The following is a 22,856-nucleotide window of genomic DNA, read 5'->3' on the forward strand; positions in this document are numbered from 1 at the left end:
TGGGATCCTTCTGAATGAAAGATGGAGTATTAACTTCAGGTTATTTTTATTAGTGTTTGCAGAAGAATCACACAGTGTGCGGAGGTCTATATGAAACTCAAGAGATCTTCAAGTAAACATGTAACCGACAAAAGAAGGTAGTAGTCAATAATTCTGCTGTAGACTAAGGAAATGAAACGTTTTTCTTTTGGATACCTACACATCCTATCAAAAAGGGAAGAAGAAAGAAACAAAGAAACAGAAGAAAAAAGGGGGAAAAGCACATGCTTAATGTTCCAAAGAAGGCAGCCTTGATTCTTGAAATTCTTTTCCCATTGAGATAAACATTGACAAACTGGCCAAAAAGAGTTTATCAGAAATATTTGATCTTATGTTACTCCTCATAGTTTTACATGCGGTTGGGGGAAGAGAGCTCAAAGAAAGCGAAGGGAATGTGGGAAGAAAAACTGGTTAAACATAAATATCAGTGGACACAGGAGAATTCTGAGAGTTATTTTTAACCCGTCCTTCTATTTCACTCCATCTGAAAATAAAGGCCTAATAATACCTCCTAAGGTCAGTTCCTCCCGTCCATTCCCACCTGCCTCAGGTTTGATCCCTCAGCATCTCAGATGCAGATTACCACAGTAGCCACCTGGCTGGCCTCCTTGAACACTTACCCTGTATACCACACTCATCATACCCAAGCTCTGTCGCTGCCTTTGAAGGTCTGAGATCATCAGGCTCCCCTCTATCTAACCTGCAGTAACTCTCTATTCAGTGACATCATTCTCCTTGAAAGTTACCCCACCTTCATGATCTTTATGCCACTGAGATGTCCTATCCCTTCCCTCAACCAATCTACATTTAACCCATTAAATTTTTTGAATAATTTTAAAGCCTTCCCTGACTATACCAGCTTTGAGTCATCTTTCTCTCTTGTGACCTTTTGGGCATCTGGGCACCTAGACTTTGTTTGCATCACGGATTTTCCTGTTTGTTGTTCTTACCTACACAGTGAGGGCAAGGACTGTTCTTGATACACATTTAGCAAGAGAGAGTGAAGCACTTACAAGAAGCACAATAAATGTTTGTCTGATGGCTGACCTTGACTGTGGTCTGCTGTCATCTCCCTTTTAAACCAGATGGTGGGATCCTCAGAAGAGCACGGAGTCAGAACTGAATGAGAATTCCCCCTCTAATGCATGACGGTGGATAAGATTTTTATTTTCAGACATCCAAAAAGCTACCAAGACAAATATTAGACATGCCCATCGAATCCCTGACCTGTGGAGAAGATATCAGGTCTGGGAAAAAGAGCCATCAGGTTGTATCCTCCGACATGGGAGACAAAAAAAAATCTTTCAATGGGCTATGTCCTGAGCCTAAAGAAATATTATGCCTCCAATTTTTTACTTCTCCTGCCACAGTTCTACTCTTACTAATAAACTTTCTGGTTTGCCAGTTTCCCGGATACCAGGAAAAGTGAGTCCCAGACAGGAGGTGAGAGTTTCCAGCCACTGGAAAGGAACATACATCACTTGACATTATGGCTGTTACATTAGTGTCCTTGTTTGGTAGGTGTAAATCGTCTTTTAAGACAGACATTCATCATCTTTGGATAACTGAGAAAATACAATTTATAAAAACAGCAGAGGACCAGTCACTGGGCACTTCTGATCCTGTCAAGTATTCTGACAAAGAGGGCCTACCAGAGCCCTCTAAACTGTATTTCTACTTAGTCCCCTGGACTGTTTTACTCTTCTGCTTATCAAACTATCTGTCCTGATTTGTGCTACACCAGAGGACCCACACAATGCAATGATCAAGAAAATGAACTTCAAGGGCACCTGGGTGGCTCATTCGGTTAAGTGTCCAGCTTCGGCTCAGGTCACGATCTCATGGTGCATAGGTTCGAGCCCCGTATTGGGCTCTGGGCTGACAGCTCAAAACCTGGAGCCTGCTTTGGATTCTGTGTCTCCCTCTCTCTCTGCCCCTCCTCTGCTTGTGCTCTGTCTCTCTCTCTCTCAAAAATAAACATTAAAAACATAAAAAAAAAAAAAGTAGACTTTAGAGCCAGGCAACCTCAGTTTGAATGACTCTTATTTAATAAGTCACTTTGAGCAAGTAACCAACCAGTCTGTGCCTACATTTCCTTATATGAAATAAGATGATAAGTTATAAGTTATCTCATAAGGATGTCATGAAGAACTAATATACATAAAATACTTTAAGCAGTGCCCAGAATGTAAGTGCTCAGTAAATAATGATTATGCAAAAAGCATAAACTCTGATAAAATGAGTTTAACCCCAGTCTACAGACTCATTTTGGTAAAATCTGAGGAATAACTTAAAGAACTTGTTGACATTTTGTGAACATTTGTTACTTCTCCATTTTTTTGGTCAGTTTTTTTTTAGTCACAAGTTTGTTTCCTCTTAGCAATTAACAGTAATTCCTTAAAAAAAAGGGGGGGGGGCCTCTGGCCTTCCATTCCTGAGGTCATTAAAGATGGCTAGAGAAAGCTGAAGAGGCAGTTTCTTTTCTTTTTTTTATTATTAGTATTTTTGAGAGAGAGAGAGAGACAGAGACAGAGACAGAGCATGAGTGGGGGAAGGGCAGAGAGACAGGAGGCACAGAATCCCAAGCAGGCTCCAGGCTCTGAGCTGTCAGCACAGAGCCCGACGCGGGGCTCAAACCCACAAACCATGAGATCATGACCTGAGCCAAAGCCGGACACTTAACCAACTGAGCTACCCAGGCGTCCCGTAGTTTCTAAGATAGCTTTGTGAGGAAAAACATACATGGGTGGTAGCAACTGTGAAGAAGAAAGGAATACAGGAAGAATCCCAGAACCCTGAGGAAAGAAAGGTGTCCAGAGGTGCCGGAGAATCTCCAGAAATGCTCCATGATCTCCTTACAAATCAAAGCTTCTAACTTAACAAAAAGTCTACTCAATGCTTTCTCTCAGCTAGCTCTACAAAGAGATTGTCTTCAAGCCTTCAGTAGATGAAGTTGTTTGTGATACAAGTGGGCTCTCAGTTGATACCCAAGAATGTGCAAAACGTGTGTTTTTGTTTTTGTTTTTGTTTTTTGTTTTTGTGGACATTCTCCTAGGAGATTGAAATACATTGTATCCAATATATTCTTTGGATGATTTAAAACACTGATGGAATTTTTTAAAAAGCTACTCCAGCCTTCAACAAACATTTCTGAGTCTTCAACATCTTATAAAAGTTCAAAACCAAATGGATCTTTTGGTTTGATTCCAAAATCTCCACTAAGTATATTTGGAAATACGTTTTCTCATATCAGAGCACACCGGGCTGTTTTTTCCCTTCTCCTCTTTGGTGGCACAGCCTGCCAGCCAGGTTCTGGAGCCAACTATCAGGACTCAGTTCCCAGCTCTAGCACTTTTTCTTGAATGACCTCAGGACAAGCAACGTAACCTTTCCCTTTCCTCCATTTCCTCATTTGTAAAGTGGAGATAATGACAGTGATGGTGATGTTGAAAATAACTATCTGTATGTCCTTTGTAAGAATTAAATGTCAGTACATTTAGAACAAAGCCTGACGCATAGTAAGCAATCAGCGAGTATTAGTTGCAAGTGTTACTTTTATTGTTGTCATTTATCGAATTATCTAAAAATGAGTTTCAGGGGCATCTGGATGGCTCAGTCGGTTGGGCATCCGACTTCTGCTCAGGTCACGCTCTTACAGTTTGTGGGCGCACTGGCGGCTTGGGACCTGGAGCCTGCTTCAGATTCTGTGTTTCCCTCTCTCTCTCTCTCTCTGCCCCTAGCCCCTAGCTCACGCCCCTTCTCTCTCTCTCTCAAAAATAAATAAATGTTAGGGGCACCTGAGTGGCTCAGTCAGTTAAGCGTAGGACTCTTAATTCAGCTCAGGCCATCATCTCACCTGAGTTCGAGGCCCGCATCAGACTCTGTACTGACAGTGCGGAGCCTGCTTGGGATTCTCTCCTTCTCTGCCCTTCCCTACTCACACTGTCTCTGTCTCTCTCAAAATAAATAAATAAAATTTTAAAAAAACTTTAGGGGCGCCTGGGTGGCTCAGTCGGTTAAGTGTCTGACTTCAGCTCAGGTCACGATCTCGCGGTCCATGAGTTCGAGCCCCGCGTCAGGCTCTGGGCTGATGGCTCAGAGCCTGGAGCCTGCTTCCGATTCTGTGTCTCCCTCTGTCTCTCTGCCCCTCCCCCATTCATGTTCTGTCTCTCTCTGTCCCCAAAATAAATAAACATTAAAAAAAAAAAATTAGGGGCGCCTGGGTGGCGCAGTCGGTTAAGTGTCCGACTTCAGCTCAGGTCACGATCTCGCGGTCCGTGAGTTCGAGCCCCGAGTCAGGCTCTGGGCTGATGGCTCAGAGCCTGGAGCCTGTTTCCGATTCTGTGTCTCCCTCTCTCTCTGCCCCTCCCCCGTTCATGCTCTGTCTCTCTCTGTCCCAAAAATAAATAAACGTTGAAAAAAAAATTTTTTAAAAAAACTTTAAATAAAATAAATAAATGAAGATAAATAAAATAAATGAATAAAAATGAGTTTTAGTACAGCTTACCTAAAAGGCAAAGTGTGGTGAGCACGTGATTTTAAAAGGTACGATAGCATAGATTAGTCTACTTAGCCACTATTTCTGGTTCCATGTGGTCTTGGAATTCTTAATTAAGGCCCCCATTTTCCCCACCACAAGGGTGGGCACATGCCATGGATTGGGCCAGTCCCTTCCTCTCCTGGACTTCCCTGAACGTTGTGCTGAGGATGTAGGTGCGAGTGGGGAGCCTCTCTTCCTTTGCATTGTGTATTGTAAGAATGTAGCCCTGGGACAACAGCCTCATCCTCTCTCCCCTTTCTGCTACAGAAGAGAATGCTTCCTTCAGACAACGAGGGGCAGATGGTCCCTAGAGATGCAGCGAGGACAAATCTCTCCCTGCATGAACAATCTAACACAGTTAACATAAGCCAATACATTTACCCTTTTAGTAAAACTAATTTGAATGGGGCATCTATCATTCACACACACACACACACACACACACTCCACTAGTCCTGGGTTTTCCAGCATAACTCCAATCTCAAACATTCTGTTTTATTATTTCCACAGTTAATACTACTAATAATAGCAGCTATCATGTACGTGACTTTGTATGTGCCAGGCACTGTTCTAAGTGTTCTAAGCATTTTACATGTTGTAACTCAGTCAAAGCTCCCCACTGTGCTGTAAAGCAGGTATTACAAACAAAGGATTAACTACTTTGTAGGAGACCATGTAGATACAAAGTGGAGACAGGATTCAGATCAAGACGGTCTGAATTCGGAGTCCACTCTTTCTATACCTAACCACGTATCAAATGGTCACTGGTCACACTTGTGGGTAGGAATTAAACTCTCCATAGCGTGCACTAAGAAGGACATAGGAAGTGGTCCACATAGTACATATGTACTAATTTGAAAATGGGGAAGAGGGAAGAGAAAATAGGCCAACTATATTCCTATATCTACTAAACAGAAAGCATACCAGAAAATTATAGTAATCAAAGATTCTCTGATTTAGGTTAGTTTTTTAGATATTCTTCTCCCAAATTCCATTCAGTCCCCATGCCATTTATGTTCTCTAACCCTCCTTTAACTTTAGAAAAGTCTGGCGCGATTTCGTTCATCTCTGGGATTCTTTTTTTTTTCCCCCTTAAGTTTGTTTGTTTGTTTGTTTGTTTGTTTGTTTGTTTATTGAGAGAGAGAGAAAGGGGGAGGGAGAAAGGGGATCCCAAGCATGCTGTCAGCACATAGCCTGACACGGGGCTCAGTGCCACAACTATGAGATCGTGACTTGAGCTGAAATCAAGAGTCAGACGCTTAACTCCACTGAGCCACCCAGGCACCCCATCTCTGGGACCCTTGAAACATTTGATACCTCTATTATTTTACCTCCCTTTTACTCTGGATCCCACTGAAATCTGGCTTAATTGCCACCCCACCCTCCCTGGGAAATTGCCCTGGATAAAGTTGCCAAGAACTTCCTACTTGCCAGGCCCATTGAGCCTGTTACTGGTAATATGTGACTTAACAGATACTTCTGGGGTCTTTTATGGTGTTCATCTATCCTTTCTTGAAACCATCGCCCTTCACGTTTGGGCCATCACCTCTCCGCATTCTCTTTTTCTATTCTGACTATCCTTTGTAATCCCTTTGTAGCGTCCTTTCCCTTTTACCATTAAATACTGATATTACAATTCAACTTTCTAAACTCTGGGCAGTTGTTACATTTTTCAGAAAGTCTTCTCTGTCACCCACCCCACAGAATTCATCAAACCTTCATCTGACCTGGACTGTGCTTTGCCTGGGCTTGTTGCCTTTGTGCTGCATTGTTATTTATTGCTATTTGTATCTCTTTCCCTTTGGGCTGGAGATTCCCACAGGGATGGTTTTTTTGTTTGTTTGTTTTTTGTTTTGTGTGTGTGTGGTTTTGTTTTGTTTTGTACATCTCTGTATGCCCTGCATTTAGCAAATTTTCACCACAGAGTAGGTTCCCAGTAAATGTTTCTGAAAAAATAAATGGGCTCATCTGGTTTTTGATTGCAGAATATTTGCCTATTATGACTCAACTTGATCTTTCTTCTACAAATAGGAGAGATATTATCATAAAGATGCCTAGTGATGTAAGTTGTCCACGTAAGTCGAAGGACACGTGGATACCCAATAGTGAACATCTGATGTCTAGTATGTCTGAACATCTATTTTCCTGCTAAACAAATCATTGGTGATGGTGTGTACTTGTGTGTTCACAGGGAACATGGCATCTTTGGATAAGAATGCCTGGTTCTGTCACTTAGCCCAGTGATCTTGGGCAAACTATTTAGCTAATCTGCAGCTTGAATTTTTTTTTTAAGTGATAAAAATCTCTGCCCTGCCTAGCTTATGGAGTTGCAATGTAGATAAGATGGAAGAAGTATAAACATGATCTATAAATATAAACATGAAGAAATATAAAACTGTTTTAGGTGGTTAAATTGGTTGTACAAAAATATAAATACACCCAGGTTATGTCAGGAAGTGAACGGTTTATTGGAAAGATACCCAGGGAAATTTTTAAAAAGAGAGCAGATGCAGAAATCTCAGCCACAAGTTTCAGCCAACCAGGAAAGCAGGAAGTGACATAGTCACCGACTGGGTCACACAGGAATGATGGGAACCTGAGTATAGTTGAACTGGACAGTACACTGGTATCCTGGTTCTACAGTATAGAAACTGGAAGGCAGTTTCTTCCAGAAGTTTCTACAGGGTCCAGCACAGATAAAGCATCCCTCCACCCCGATAACAAGAGCTTGCTGATCTTTCCTGAGTCTTCTGCAATTGACATAATGTATTTTCTCTCTTTGTTTCTCTCAGAACAACTTTGCTGAACAACTTCTCTCAGAACAACTCAGAACAACTTTTGCTTTCTGCCTTTGCTCCTACCAACTAACTGACCCCCTAAAATCTATAGATGAAACACCAGACAGGTTGTTGCTAAGGACCTGATGGCAAAACTCTTGCTCCCGTTTCCTTCACAGGGAGCCCTCTAGCCGATAGTGGGCTGTTCTCGAGTTAGAGCCACTCCCCTGGTCCAGTTAGTGGTGGCCACGGTGACAGAGCCAAGAGGAACAAACGCATCTACCTATTTCCATACCCAAGACTCTTGCTTTAGATTACCCACGGTAGGATGCCACTAGGCTACAGGGAGAAAGGGAGGAAAGACCTACCTGGTGAAAGCCTGCTTGGCTGCAGCTGAAAGAAGGAAGGAAATGGCTGATGCCCAAGATGCCACACAAAACAGGTGGAAGGGGGTTTGGTGAGAAATGACCTGGCTTCGTTTTCTTGCTGCTCCCTAAACTCCTCCTATTAGCCACACACACCAGGAAGCCAGCTGACACAAGAAGGCCAGTCCTGCCTGTAATAGAAGATCAGAGAAGGCAAGAAATGCATCTGAGGGCAGTCTCAGGACCAGCTTTTTATCTTATTAACTGAGACAAATCTTCAGTCCGCTTGGGGATGGCCAAGAGAGTCAGCACTGTCATAATGTAGAGTGAGTACATTGGAATGAACAGAACTGGCTTCAAATCTTAGCTCTGCTATTTAGTCTGTTTTATTTGGGGTGAGTTGCTTCACCTTTAGAAACGTCAGTGCCTTATTTTGCAAGATACTGCTAATAATACCAATCTTCTAGGATTGTAAAGACTTGACATAACGAACATAAAACTTTCAACACAATGTCTAGACATGAGGAATGTTTTACTGCTACAGTAATTGATAGTGGTGGTGGTTGTCGCCCCCTGCCCCTGCCGGTCTGGGTTTCATTTTTGCATCTCCAACAGCCTGGCTTAGCAGCTTTTTTCCAAGCTACTTAAAAACATAAGCGTCACTGGGCCTCTGAGTAACCTTATCAATATCAAGGTTACCTGAGGTCAAAAAGTCTGAATGGATAAAATGCCATGGAAGTTTCTTCATCTTATCAAAGAAATTATGAGGTGCTTCACACATATAGATACACCTCATTGTCTTGTGCTTCGTTTTATTGAACTTCATGCATATTGTGTTTTATACAAATTGAAGGGTTTTATACAAATTGTGGCCACTTGACATCGAGCCAGTCTATTGGTGACATTTCCCCAACAGTGTTTGTTCTCTTCATGTCTCTGTATCATGTTTTGATAATTCTTGAAATATTTCAAACTTTTTCATTATTGTTATATTTGTTAAGGTGATCTGTGATCTTTAATGTTACTATAATAATTGTTTTGGGGTGCCATGAACCACGCCCCTATAAGACTGCCAACCTAATCAATAAATATTGTGTGTATTCTAACTACTTCACCAGCCACCTGCCCCACCCCCATCTCTCTTTACCCCCTCAGGCCTCCCTCTTCTCTGAGACACAACAATATTGAAATTAGTCCAATTAATCACCCTACAGCAGCAAGTGTCCAAGCGAAAGAAAGAGTCACATGTCTCTCACTTTAAGTCAGAAGCTAGAAATGATTAAGTTTAGTGAGGAAGGCATGTTGAAAGTCCAGACAGGCTAAAAGCCAGGCCACATGAGCCAAACAGTTAGCCAAGTTGTGAATGCAAAGGAAAAGTTCTTGAAGGAAATCAAAAGTGTTACTGTAGTGAACACAAAAACGGTAAGAAAGCAAAACAGCCTGTTGCTGATATGGAGAAAGTTTTAGGGTCTGGCTAGAAGATGAAACCAGCCACAACATTCCCTTAAGTCAAAGCCTAATCCAGAGACAAGCACTACGTCTCTCCAGTTCTATGAAGGCTGAGAGAAGTGAGAAACCTGAAAAAGAAAAGATTGAAGCCAGCAGAGATTCATGAGGCTTAAGGAAAGAAGCCATCTCCTAACTGCAGCAGGCGAAGCAGCAGGTGCTAATGTAGAAGCTGCAGCAGGTTCTGCAGAAGATCTTCCTATGATGATTAATGAAGGTGCCACAATACACAAGAGAATGATTCTAAGAAAATACATTTATATTCCTATATTCTAAGAAATCCTTGGGACACCTGGGTGGCTCAGTCAGTTGAGCATCCAGCTTCGGCTCAGGTCATGATCTCACGGTTCGTGAGTTCGAGCCCCACATCGGGCATGCTGCTGTCAGCACGGAGTCTGCTTGGGATCTTCTGTCCCCTCTGTCTGCCCCTCCTCCACTTGCACTCTCTCACAAATAAACATTAAAAAAAGAAAGAAATTCTTATATTCTAAGAAAATGCCATGTAGGACAAGTCAATGCCTAGCTTCAAACTTCAAAGGACAGGCTGACTCTTGTTAGTGCTAATGCAGCTGGTGACTTTAACTTGAAGCCAATGCTCATTTAACATTCTGAAAATCCTACAGCCCTTAAGAATTGTGTGAAATCTACTTTGCCTGTGCTTTAGAAATGGAATAATAAAGACTGGATGCCCACACATCTGCTTACAGCATGGTTTACTGAATATTTTAAGCCCACTGTTGAGAACTACTGTTCAGTGCAACAGATTTCTTTCAAAATATTACTGCTCATTTGAAGACGCCATTGAGCTTTAATGAAGATTAATGTTGTTTTCATGACTTCTAATACAATATCCACCCTGTAGCTCATGGATCAAAGAATAATTTCAGCTTTCAAATCTTCTTACTTAAGAAATACATTTCACAAAGCTAGAGCTTCCATGGATAGTGATTCCTCTGATGAATCTGGGCAAAGTCAGTTGAAAATCTTCTGGAAAAGATTCACCATTCTAGAGGCCATTAAGAATATTTGTGATTTGGGACGCCTGGGTGGCTCAGTCAGTTGAGTGTCCGACTTCAGCTCAGGTCATGATCTCACAGTTTGTGGGTTTGAGCCCTGCATCAGGCTCTGTGCTGACTGCTTTCTCAGAGCCTGGAGAAGCAGAGCCTGCTTCGTATTCTGTGTCTCCTTCTCTCTCTGTCCCTCCCCCATTCACGCTTTGTCTCACTCTGTTTCTCAAAAATAAACAAATGTAAAAAAAAAATTAAAAAAAGAATATTTGTGATTCAGGGGCACCTGTGTGGCTCGGTCAGTTAAGCATTTGACTCTTGATTTTGGCTCAGGTCATGATCTCACGGTTCATGGATTCAAGCCCCACATCAGGCTTTGCACTGGCAGTGTGGAGCCTGCTTGGGATTCTCTCTCTCTCTCTGCTCCTCCCCTGCTCACATGCTCTGTCTCTCTCTCTCTCTGTCTCTCTCTATCTCTCGCTCAAAATGAATAAATTTAAAAGAAAAAAAAGAACATTTGTGATTCATGGGAAGAGGTCAAAATATCAATGTCAATAGAAGTTTGGAAGTAGCTGATTATAATCCTCATGGATGACTTTGAAGGATTCAAGACTTCAGTGGAGGAAATAACTGCAGATGTGGTGAAAATGGCAAGAGAACTAGAGTGAGAAGTGGAGTCTGAAGATGGGACTAAATTGCTGGAATCTCATGATAAAACTTGAACTGATGAGACTTTGCTTCCTACAGATGAACAAAGAAAGTAGTTTCTTGAGTTGGAATCTACTCCTGGTGAAGATGCCGTGAAGATTGTTGAAATGACAACAAAGGATTTAGAATGACATAAACTTAGTTGATAAAACGACAGGACCGAATGACCCAATTTTAAAAGAAATTTTATGCTATCAAACTGCATCACATGCTACAGAGAAATTTTTCATGAAAGGAAGAGTCAATCAATGCAGCAACCTTTATTGTTGTCTTATTTGAAGAAATCACCACTGCTGCCCCAGCCTTCAGCAGCCACCACCCTGATCAGTTAGCAGCCATCAGCATGAGGTGAGACCCACCACCAGTAAAAAGATTATGACTCTCTGAAAGCTCAGATGATGGTTAGCATTTTTAAGCAATAAAGTATTTTTAGGCTAAGATTTATGTATTTACTTAATATTAACTTTTTTTTTTTTGAGAGAATGAGAGAGAGTGTGTGTGAGCAGGGGAGTGGGGCAGAGGGGCGGCAGGAGAGAGAGAGAGAATCATAAGCATTTCCACACTCAGCATGAAGCTCAATCCCACAACTTTGGGATCAGGACTTGATCCAAAATCAAGAGTCAGATGCTCAACTGACTGAGTCACCCAGGCACCCCAATATTAACATTTAAAAAAATTTTCAGTGTTTATTTATTTACTTCTTGAGAGAGAGAGAGAGAGAGCACAAGCAGGGGAGGGACGGAGAGAGGGAGGGAGACACAGGATCTGAAGCAGGCTCCAGGCTGTAAGCTGTCAGTGTAGACCCTGATAGGGGGCTTAAACTCCCAAACCATGAGATCATGACCTGAGCCAATGTCAGACATTTAACTGACTGAGCCACCCAGGCACCCCATCATTTTAAAAGGTTTCATTCACGTCATCAATATGGGAGACAATTGAGGACACTGTTAACACACTTAAAATCCAGAGATGGTCATGACAGGCAGGAAATCCCCCAACCCCGTTCCTGAGGTGGGATGAAGGATTGCTCCCAGGCCTCCAACCTTGGCCAGGCTCTGCCATTAAGCTGAGACAGCCTAGAGATAAGACAGCCTTGGTCTCATCCCCATCGGGAGGCACACTTGCCTGCTCACAAGCAAGAAAGTGTTAAATTGTACTGGAGATTGCTTCTTGTAAGGTACTATTTTTTTTTAGTTAAGGTATTTACATTTTTAGAAAAAGACATAATGCCATTGCGCAATGCTAATGCATTGGGAAACCAAAAAAATTCATTCGACTCACTTTATTATGATATTTGCTTTATTGTGGTGATCTAGAACTGAACCTGCAATATCTCTGAGGTATGACTGTATAAAATGCTTGCCTGGGTACACAGCAACAATCATACCACAATATTAGCCATTTAAGAAAGAGTACGAAACTTCTCTGAGAAAACAGCAAATGGCGGCTGACGGAGCTTCTGTGGGAGGGCCCTAGAATGGAAGGCCAGGCAGCTTTGTCAGAGGCCAGGAGCTCCAGGAAGTAAGGTCAAAGACAAGGAGTGGATCCCTGTCAGATGTCCACTCTTGCCACTGTTATTCAACATAGTATTGGAAGTCTTAGCCTCAGCCATCAGACAACACAAAGAAATAAAAGGCATCCAAATTGTCCAGGAGGAGGTCAAACTTTCACTCTTCACAGATGGCATGATACTCTATATGGAAAACCCAAAAGATTCCACCAAAAACTGCTAGAACTGATCCATGAATTCAGCAAAGTCACAGGATATAAAGTCAATGCACAGAAATGAGTTGCATTCCTATACACCAATAATGAAGCAACAGAAAGAGAAATCAAGGAATCAATCCCATTTACAATTGTACCAAAACCCATAAAATACCTAGGAATAAGTCAAGGCAAAGAGGAGAAAAATCTATACACTGAAAACTCTAGAAAGCTTATGAAAGAAATTGAAGAAGACAAAAGGAAAAACATTCCATGGTCATAGATAGGAAGAACAAATATTGTTAAAATGTCAATACTACCCAAAGTAATATACATATTCAACGCAATACCTCTCAAAATAACACCAGCATTCTTCTCAGAGCTAGAACAAACAATCCTGAAATTTGTATGGAACCACAAAAGAACCTGAATAGCCAAAGCAATCCTAAAAAAGAAAACCCAAACTGGAGGCATCACAATTCTGGACTTCAGAATGTATTACAAAGCTGTAATCATCAAGACAGGATGATACTGGCACAAAAACAGACACTCATGGAATGAGTGGAATGGAATAGAATAGAGAATACAGAAATGGACCCACAAACATATGGCCGACTCAATCTTTGATGAAGCAGGAAAGAATATCCAATGGAATAAAGACAGTCTCTTTAGCAAATGGTGCTGGGAAAACTGGACAGCAACATGCAGAAAAATGAACCTGGACCACTTTCTTACACCATACACACACACAAAAAAAAAACAAAATGGATGAAAGACCTAAATGTAAGACAGGAAGCCATCAAAATCCTCGAGGAGAAAGCAGGCAAAAACCTCTTTGACCTTGGCTGCAGCAACTTCTTATTCAACACATGTCCAGAGGCAAGGGAAACAAAAGCAAAAATGAACTACTGGGACCTCATCAAAATAAAAAGCTTCTGCACAGTGAAGGAAACAATCAACAAAACTAAAAGGCAACCAACAGAATGGGAGAAGATATTTGCAAATGACATATCAGGTAAAGGGTTAGTATCCAAAAATCTATAAAGAACTTATCAAACTCAACACCCCAAAACAGATAATTGAGTGAAGAAATGTGCAAAAGACATGAATAGACATTTCTCCAAAGAAGACATCCAGATGGCCAAATGACACATGAAAAAATGCTCCACATCACTCATCATCAGGGAAATACAAATCAAAACCACAATGAGATACCACCTCACGTCTGTCAGAATGGCTAAAATGGACAACTCAGGAAACAACAGATGTTGGCAAGGATGCAGAGAAAGAGGACCTCTTTTGCACTACTGGTGGGAATGCAAACTGGTGCAGCCACTCTGGAAAACAGTATGGAGGTTCCTCAAAGAGATAAAAATAGAACTACCCTATGACCCAGCAATTGCACTACTAGGTATTTATCCAAGGGATACAGGTATGCTGTTTTGAAGGGACACATGCACCCCAAAGTTTATAGCAGCACTATCAACAATAGCCAAAGTATGGAAAGAGCCCAAATATCCATCGATGGATGAATGGATAAAGAAGATGTGGTATATATACAATGGAGTATTACTCAGCAATCAAAAATAATTAAATCTTGCCATTTGCAGCTACATTGATGGAACTAGAGGGTATTATGCTAAGCGAAGTTAGTCAGAGACTAAGACAAATGTCACATGACTTCACTCATATGAGGACTTTCAGATACAAAACAGATGAACATAAGGGAAGGGAAGCATAATATAAAAACAAGGATGGGGACAAAACATAAGAGACTCTTAAATATGGAGAACAAACAGAGGGTTAATGGAGGGGTTGTGGGGGGGGGTGGGCTAAATGGGTAAGGGGCATTAAGGAATCTACTCCTGAAATCATTGTTGCACCATGTGCTAACTAACTTGGATGCAAATTATAAAAAATAAATAAATTATAGAAAGGAAAAAAAGAAAGAAAGAAAAGTAGATCCCTGTCACCACGCTGGACTGCCTAGTCAAGTACAAGAAAATCAAGTCCCTGGAGTAGGTCTATCTCTTCTCCTTGCCCATCACGGAATCTGAGATCATTTTTTCCCCCTCATCATTGATGAAATTTTGAAGACTGTGCCTGTACAAAAGCAGACTCATCCTGGCCAGTGGACCAGGTTCCAGGCATTTGTTGCCATCAGAGATTACAATGGACAGGTCAGTCTGGGTGTTTAGTGCTCCAAGGAGTAGCCACTGCCATCCAGTGGGGCCATGATCCTGACCAAACTATCCATCATCTCTGTGCTCTGAAGCTACTAGAGGGGAAGCAATATCAGCCAGCCCCACACCGTCCCTCACAAGATGACTGGCTGCTATTCTCTCTGCACAGGTGCACCATATCGTTGCCCCAGAGACATCATCCCAGCCCCTGTGCCCAAGAAGCTACTGATGACTACACCTTGGCCAGGGGCTGCACTGCCACCTGTTGCAACTGTTGATGCCATTTCCAAGACCTTCAGCTGCCTCACCCCTCACCTTTGGAAAGAGAATGTGTTCAGCAAGTTTCCCTATCAGGAATTTACTGACATCTTAGAGACCCACACCAGGCTCTAACTGTGGCTACCACAGAGTTTTATATGAGAAAAATAAAGTGAATCAAAACCTGTATGAAGGAAAGAGAGAGAGAGAGAAGGCAGGGGGAGTGTGGAGAGGAAGGAAGGAAAAATAAGGGACTGGTATCTTTGGAATTACAAATAAATATGAGCAGACCCAGCAAACATTCTTCACGGAATTATATGCCTGTGATTTTGAATTAGCGATTCATCTATAGCAATAGACAGGAAGTTAGTGGATGGTCTAACAGGAAGAGTTTTGGTGATTTAAACAAATTTTGGAAAAGCACTCACACTAATTTCTTTGTCGTTATCTGGAGTTTCAAATTTAAAATACTACAAGGTTTTTTGTTTTTAATGTTTATTTATTTTTGAGAGAGGAAAGACAGAGCACAAGTAGGGGAGGGGCAGAGAGAAAGGGAGACACAGAATCTGAAGCAGGCTTCAAGCTGTCAGCACAGAACCCACTCGGGGCTCAAACTCACGAATAGTGACATCACGACCTGACCTGAAGTCAGACACTTAACCGGCTGAGCTACCCTGGCGCCCTGTGTCTTGGGTTTTTTTTTTTTTTGTTGTTGTTGTTTTTTTTAAGGTAAACTCTATGCCCAGCATAGGGCTAGAACTCATGATCCCAAGATCAAGAGTCACATGCTCCACTGACTGAGCCAGCCAGGTAGCCCCTCTGCCTGAAACATTTTGCTCTCTCTCTCTTTGCCTACCTCATTTCTACTCCTCTTGTAGCTTTCAGCTTCAATGTCATTTTATTGAGGAAGCCTCTGTTCATCTTAGACTCAGTCAATTTTTCACTGTTAAACACGCCATGTACTTTGGCCTTCACACTTGTGGTTGCTTAATTATTTATAAGTATTCTATCTTCCCTGCTAAACTATAAGCTCTGAAAGAATAGATTCTGTCATGTTCACTGCTGTATTACCACAGCACAGTGACTGGGACATAACCAGTTATCAGATATTTATTGTGATTGTGATAAAGTGGGTGCAAATTGATTTCATTCTGTGACTTTTATATCATTAGTAGAGAACATCTGGGGCTTGATTAGATGTTGCAGAAACAAGGTTATAAGTCTCTGCAGAAAAGAACCACAAATGAACACTTCAATTGTTCTCATTGAAATATTTTTGCAAAAATTAAAAAAAAAAAGAATCCTTTTTCCATGTAATTTAGCAAAGAGGGCTTTGATTGCCCCAAATGAAATGCTTGATTAGGAAGATTCTTGTTAGCAAAAGAAATTCAAGAAAAAAATTAAAAGTAGTTTGCATTCATAAAAATCTTTAGCCACGAGAGACTTATATAGAGACTTTCCCCTCGAGAAACGTGCACAATATCAGTTTTTAATGCAGGCAGCAAACATTCTTGGCAGAATGAGTAAAAAAAAAAAAAACAAATCAAAATCTTCAGAGGAGTGCTTATTATTTGGGTATAATCAATGAACTGAGTAACAGAAAGGAACACTGAATTTAGGACACCTTCACTTAAGTTTAAGTGAAATGGGTACAGATGTACTCTTAAGTTTTGAAACTCTAATGACTAGAGTCATAAAAATAAGGGCAAAAAAAAAAAAAAACCCAAAACAAAAACCCCAAACATGAATAACTTCAATTAAACTGAGTAAAGGGAAACTATATGACAAATGGGAAAAGGGATTATTTCTTTCTTTTTTTTTAATGTTTATTTATTTATTTGGAAAGAGAGAGAGAGAGCGTGTGTGTGAGCAGGGGAGGGACAGAGAGAGAGGGAGAAAGAGAATCCCAAGCAGGCTCCATGCTGTCAGCACAGAGCCCGATTTGGGGCTTGAACCCCCAAACCGTGAGATCATGACCTGAGCCAAAATCCAGAGTCACACACTTAACTGACTAACCCAGGCACCCTGAAAATAGATTATTTCTGCAATCCCTTGATTTCTGTAACTTTCCTTTATATGTTAAGCCATCTCAGAAAAAGGAATTTTCTGGAGGAACTTTGGATCACAGTTTTGATGGTAAGGAAGGAAGTTGAGGGAAGCTAGATAGCCAGAATCACAGTTAAAGTCAGTCCTGAAATGGCCTGGTTAGGGTATCCACTGCCATTGCCAGTGAATACTGAATACCACTCCAGAGATAGCTGCCACCAGACTGGGCCACCAGACTCTGGATATTACACATGCGAGTGGGGTGAATGCTGCTTATTCTTCATAACTCAGTCCAGATTCAAAGTCCCAAGTAACACCATCCAGTCTACCAGGCTTAGGTCACTTTCCCTCATCCTAGGATTACTGTAAGGGTGGAGCAGGTGGGGATGTGGAAGGGCAGAAGGCAAGTATCTGGAGAAGAGGTCCTGCCACCCACCAACATTCCCAAGTGGAAAAGTCCCAAATAGTGTAAGGAGGGGAGCGTAAGAACTGGGCAGCCATAAAATTATAAATAACTCATTATGTATGTCCATCTTTCAGAAATACAAGGAGATGTAGGAGAATCTTGCCCTCCCCAACTATGATTGCATCATTTCTACAAATGTAGGCAGAAGGTTACTAAATTACCCATCACTCGATTTAAACATACCCATATATACGTGCACACACACACACACACACACACACACACACACAAGTTGGTCCACTGGTTTTTCTTCTATTTTACCATTCCTATTGAGAAAGTGAAACTTTTTTGTTGTTGTTGTTCCAGGTTAAATAAAGGAAATAGTCACTTGTTTCATTAAACTGCAACTATAATGTAGCCTTTTACCTCAGAGGATAAATCTGACAATAATGTGTTTGATGAAGAAATTACAATTGAGAAAAGGCAAATTTGGCTATGTAGAGAGCCATGAAGTTTCATTTAAAGGACCCTTCTTTTTTCTTTTTTCCCCAAATAATATCCCTGCCCAACGTGGGGTTCAAACTCAGGACCCCAAGATCAAGAGTCGTATGCTCTACCAACTGAGCCAGCCAGGTGCTCTAAAGATCTAAAAGATGCTCCCTTATTACCTCCTGCTTATAGAGGCAGGATTGGGGTATTGTTTTCCTCTTTCCATTGGTTACTGAATGCTCCTTTTATTTTATCTGATATTTGTAAGTCAAGAGCATTGGGAAAATCTGCCCACCTCTGAACTCAGTTTCACATTTAGTCTCGTACAGTCATCTGTTTATATGACAATTAGTCATACGGGATACTTATAAACATCATCTCTGTGTTGTTGTTGTTTCAGAAACTAATTCCTTGGATGGCAGGAGCTCTGTCTGTTTAGTTAATTGTGTTTAACACCAAACATTCATCATTACATGTAAGGTTTTTAATGCTACTGTTAAACATAATAATGATAAAATACTTTCCCTGACTTTGGCAAATAAAATCTCTCTTCATATAAGACAGGGTTGGCAAACAACAATCTGGGGGCCAAATCCAGCCCACCATCTCTTTTTGTCTGTTTTTGTACATAAAGTTTTATTGGAAGACAGTCATGCTCATTTACATTTTTTCTGTGGCCGCTTTCCTTCTACAACAGCAGAGTTGAGAAATTGTGACAGAGACTGTATGGCCTGCAAAGCCTAAAATACTTATTATCTGGCCACTTACCAAAAAAGCTTGTTGACCTTTGATCTATATCACTGGTTCTTACCTCAGACAATAGGATAGGATCACCTATAAAATTCAAAAAAATTAAAGATCTCTGGCCCCAAACTAATACCTCCAATCAGAATCTCTAGGGTCAGAGCTAAAGATATAATACAGTTTTTAAACGTTCACCACAAAACTGAAAATCACCAGCCTAATGCAACACATACTACCTATGATAATTTTAGTAACTCTCGCTCATTGAGTGGTAGATGTCAGGCATTGTATTAGAGGCTTTATATGTATTTCCTCTTTCTAATATCCATAAAAGCCATGTTAGATACATTTCACAATCCTTAATGTATATATGGGGAGGGAAATTGAAGCTTTCTAAGCCTAACTTGTATAAACTCACACAGCCAATAAGTGGTACAGCAAGGGTTTGTACTAGTCTTCCTACCTGTCCGAGATTGACAACAGAAGACAAATATCCAGGTGGAGAAAAACTGACTATTATCCCCTGAGATTTGCTTTTCCTCTGGGGGAACTGTAGGTATTTCGCATTACCAATACTACATTGGCCTGCATGAGAATGACTGGCCTACAGATGACAAGAGAACTCTCCTATTGATAGAAAGTGGCACAGCTGAGAAAACACTAGAACATTCAAATAAGATTTTATTCAAACCTAGAGGATAACAAAAGGGGAACAAACTCATGGAGTACCATGTAGCTGAATATTCATCTTCAATGAAGAGTCTACCATTGGGACATCTAGGAAGATGATCTGTCTGATTCATGATCTGTCCCAAGTGGGAGAGCACTTTCTTACTTATTTTTTTTTTAATGCTTATTTGTTTTTTGAGAGAAAGATCGAGCACAAGCGGGGGAGGGGCAGAGAGAGACACAGAATCTGAGGCAGGTTCCAGGCTCTGAGCTATTAGCACAGAGCTGAACGTGGGGCTCAAACTCATGAAGTCAGATGTTTAACTGACTGAGCCACCCAGGTGCCACACTTATTTTATTTTTAAGTAATCTCTATATTCAACCTGGGGCTTGAACTCACAACCCCGAGATCAACAGTCCCATGCTCCACTGACTGAGCCAGTCAGTCTCCCCAAGCTCATCTGTAATCCCTAAGCTCTTAGGACATCATGAAGAACTCTAAATATTCCCCCAAGGAAAGTAAAGCATGGAGTAAAAGAAAGTGTCCTCTCCATCTTGTTTAAAACATATCTCTCAGGGGCGACTGGGTGGCTCAGTTGGTTCAGTATCCAACTCCTGATTTCAGCTCGAGTCATGATCTCACTGTTTGTGGGTTTGAGCCCCTCGTTGGGTTCCACACTGACAGCTTGGAGCCTGCTTGGGACCCTCTCTCTCTCTCTGCCCTTCCCTGTTCACTCTTTCTCTCTCTCTCTTTCTCTCTCTCTCTTTCAAAATAAATAAATAAACTAAAAAAAAAAAAAAACCCATACCTTTCAAATTCTGGTTTCTAGAATGATTTACACACGAATGTCCAACTTTTTCTTAACTAGTTGGTCATGATATGACAAACCTAATATTGCCCAAGATATAGTGAACATTGAACATACATTTGTGCTAGAGGATATCATATGATTAAAAAGTGCATTTGACCTCAATATATCTATAATTGCTTGTTTAGACAGAGTTCTAAATGAGGATCGAATCATTAGCTATATAAATCCTTTCATATTAATCTTGAGTCTGTTCAAGTTCTAGTATCTGTTTTCTGAAAAGTTCTATTGTGATGTGACAGATAATTTTGGTAATCAGTTTTTTTTTTTTAAATTTCAGTACCCTATTTGTTATTGCTAATTTATACCCAAAAAGCACTGATATTTTATGATGCAAAGATTAATTAGAAAAGCTAGGTTTGGGGCACCTGGGTGGCTCAGTTGGTTGAACGTCTTACTCTTGATTTTGGCTCAGGTCATGGTCTCATGGTTCGTGAGATCAAGCCCTGAATCAGGCTTTGCCCTGACAGTGTGGATCCTGCTTGGGATTCTCTCTCTCTGTCTCTCTCTCTCTCTCTGCCCCTCCCCCACTTGCATCTCTCTGTCTCTCTCAAAATAAATAAACATAAAAATAAAAGCTTCAGGTTTAACTGAATAAATTTAAAATTGTACCTACACAAGAGTACCTTTTATTAATAAGTATGATATTCTTCTTTTTATTTTTATTTTTTTGAGAGAGAGAGAGAGGTTGAGAGAGCAGGGTGAGGGCAAAGGGAGAGAGAATCTTAAGCAGGATCCACCCAGCACAGAGTCCGACGCAGGGCTCGATCTCACAGCCATAAGATCACAATCTGAGCTGAAATCAAGAGGGGTTGCTCAACCGACTGAGCCACCCAGGTGCCCCAATAAATATGATATTCTTAAAGTGAGCATTTATTAGTGTTATGGGCTGAATTGTGTCCCTTACCCTCAAATTAATATGATACAATTCTAAACCTTAGAACGTGACTATATTTGGGGATAGAGCCTATAAAAAGAGGTAATTAAAGAAAAATGAGAGCATTGAGGTAGGCCTTAATCAAATATGCCTGGTATCCTTATAAGAAAAGATTGTGATACACATAGACACAGAATGAACACAATGTGAAGACAGTGAGATAAGACGGCCCTTTGCAAGCCAAGGAGAGAATCCTTAGAGGAGATCAAAACTGCCAACACCTTGATCTTGGACTTCTAGCCTTCAGAATTATGAGAATATTTCTGTTGTTTAAGCCACCCAGTCTGTGGTATTTGTTACAGTAGCCTTAGGAAACTAGTATGGTAATGAAATCCACCAAAATTTCAGTAATTTTTTCCAAGTGGAGCTGCTTTCTCTTGACACCGTTTAAAGCAGTGCCTAGAATGGGCCTCTTGGCTGAAAGATGTCTGATGTCTCTTTCATACAGGTGTTCTGTTTACTATAACCTTGGACTAAGTCTCAAAAGGTCAGCTGAAGTTCAGAGATGCTCAGTGTTGGGCTGGAGGCCTTCATGAAAGGCAGGCAGGCCAGTTTGTTATTAAAAGATCTTTCATAGCTGCTAACTCTGGAAACAAATGGGTGAGCCCTGGTGCACTTCAGGGCCAACTGTTCCATCCCAGAGAATCCTGAGGGGGCTGGACAAATTGAAAGCACAGCTCCTGGCTAGCTTTGCCAACAATAGTGCTGAACAAACTTAGAGAAACTCATCACAAGAGAAGCCAGTAACTAAAGAGATGAGAGTTTGGAAAAAAGGAAGAAATTTATTTTGGATGTGGGCAGCCTGGAGACGTGGCAGGCTCAAATCTTGACAACCAACTTCTCCTCTAGCAAGATGGACATCTAGAGTTTGATAGAGAGAGGTTTGGGGTGGGGGGGGGGGTGGGTAACGCGCAAGAGAGCAGGCAGAGAGCATGTGGTCATGGGTGGAGATCGGTATGTGTTCAGCCCAGGATCATGGGCAGGGAAGGGATATGAGGGGCTATGTAGGGTGTGGTCTTCTGGGCATTCCACTGCTATCAGGGCTTTTCTGGTCAGGTGATTGGGATGTTCTGGGTCATTGCAAAATGCCTTCATTAATGCCTCAAGAAATGAGCATACTGGGTTTTAGAGCATGAGTTAAACTTCTTTATATCTGGTTTTAACTGTTTTGGTCTAACTATAGTTGAGCAAGAGGGCTTGCTAACAGGTTCAGAAGCAATTTCAGGAGGGACTCAGAAACATTGATTTATTTGGCTTTTGTGATCAAGTCTACAGGAAACTAGCTCCAGAAACCCTCCAGACTTGGGCTACATCTGCCATGATTACTTTGGATTGTTACCCCGAATCTAAGGCAATCCTTCAGGTCTAGTTTGCAGACGCTGACTTGGTTCAGTTTGGGACTGGACTCTAAAGGTGAAGGGTAGGTCAGACACGATTGGTTTCCTAATATTCCCTTAATGTAATCGCTTGGACTATCTTCCTCTGTTTCTATTTATTTTCATTATAATCTTAATGAACAGTGGTAATAGGAGTGTCAACTGGGGGAGGGAGTAGGTTATGGAGAATCCACATATGAGGGAGGGTTAGGGTGTGGAGGATGAAGAGGACT

At 41.3% G+C, this 22,856-nt stretch overlaps 1 pseudogene; it reads left to right on the forward strand.

Annotated features, from left to right (window-relative positions):
• Window positions 1–8,231: 8,231 nt before the first annotated feature.
• Window positions 8,232–15,534, forward strand: LOC113603995 (40S ribosomal protein S2-like; annotated as a pseudogene).
• Window positions 15,535–22,856: the final 7,322 nt, after the last annotated feature.

The sequence above is a fragment of the Acinonyx jubatus genome, chromosome E4 (assembly GCF_027475565.1).
Source record: "Acinonyx jubatus isolate Ajub_Pintada_27869175 chromosome E4, VMU_Ajub_asm_v1.0, whole genome shotgun sequence".
NCBI lineage: Eukaryota > Metazoa > Chordata > Mammalia > Carnivora > Felidae > Acinonyx > Acinonyx jubatus.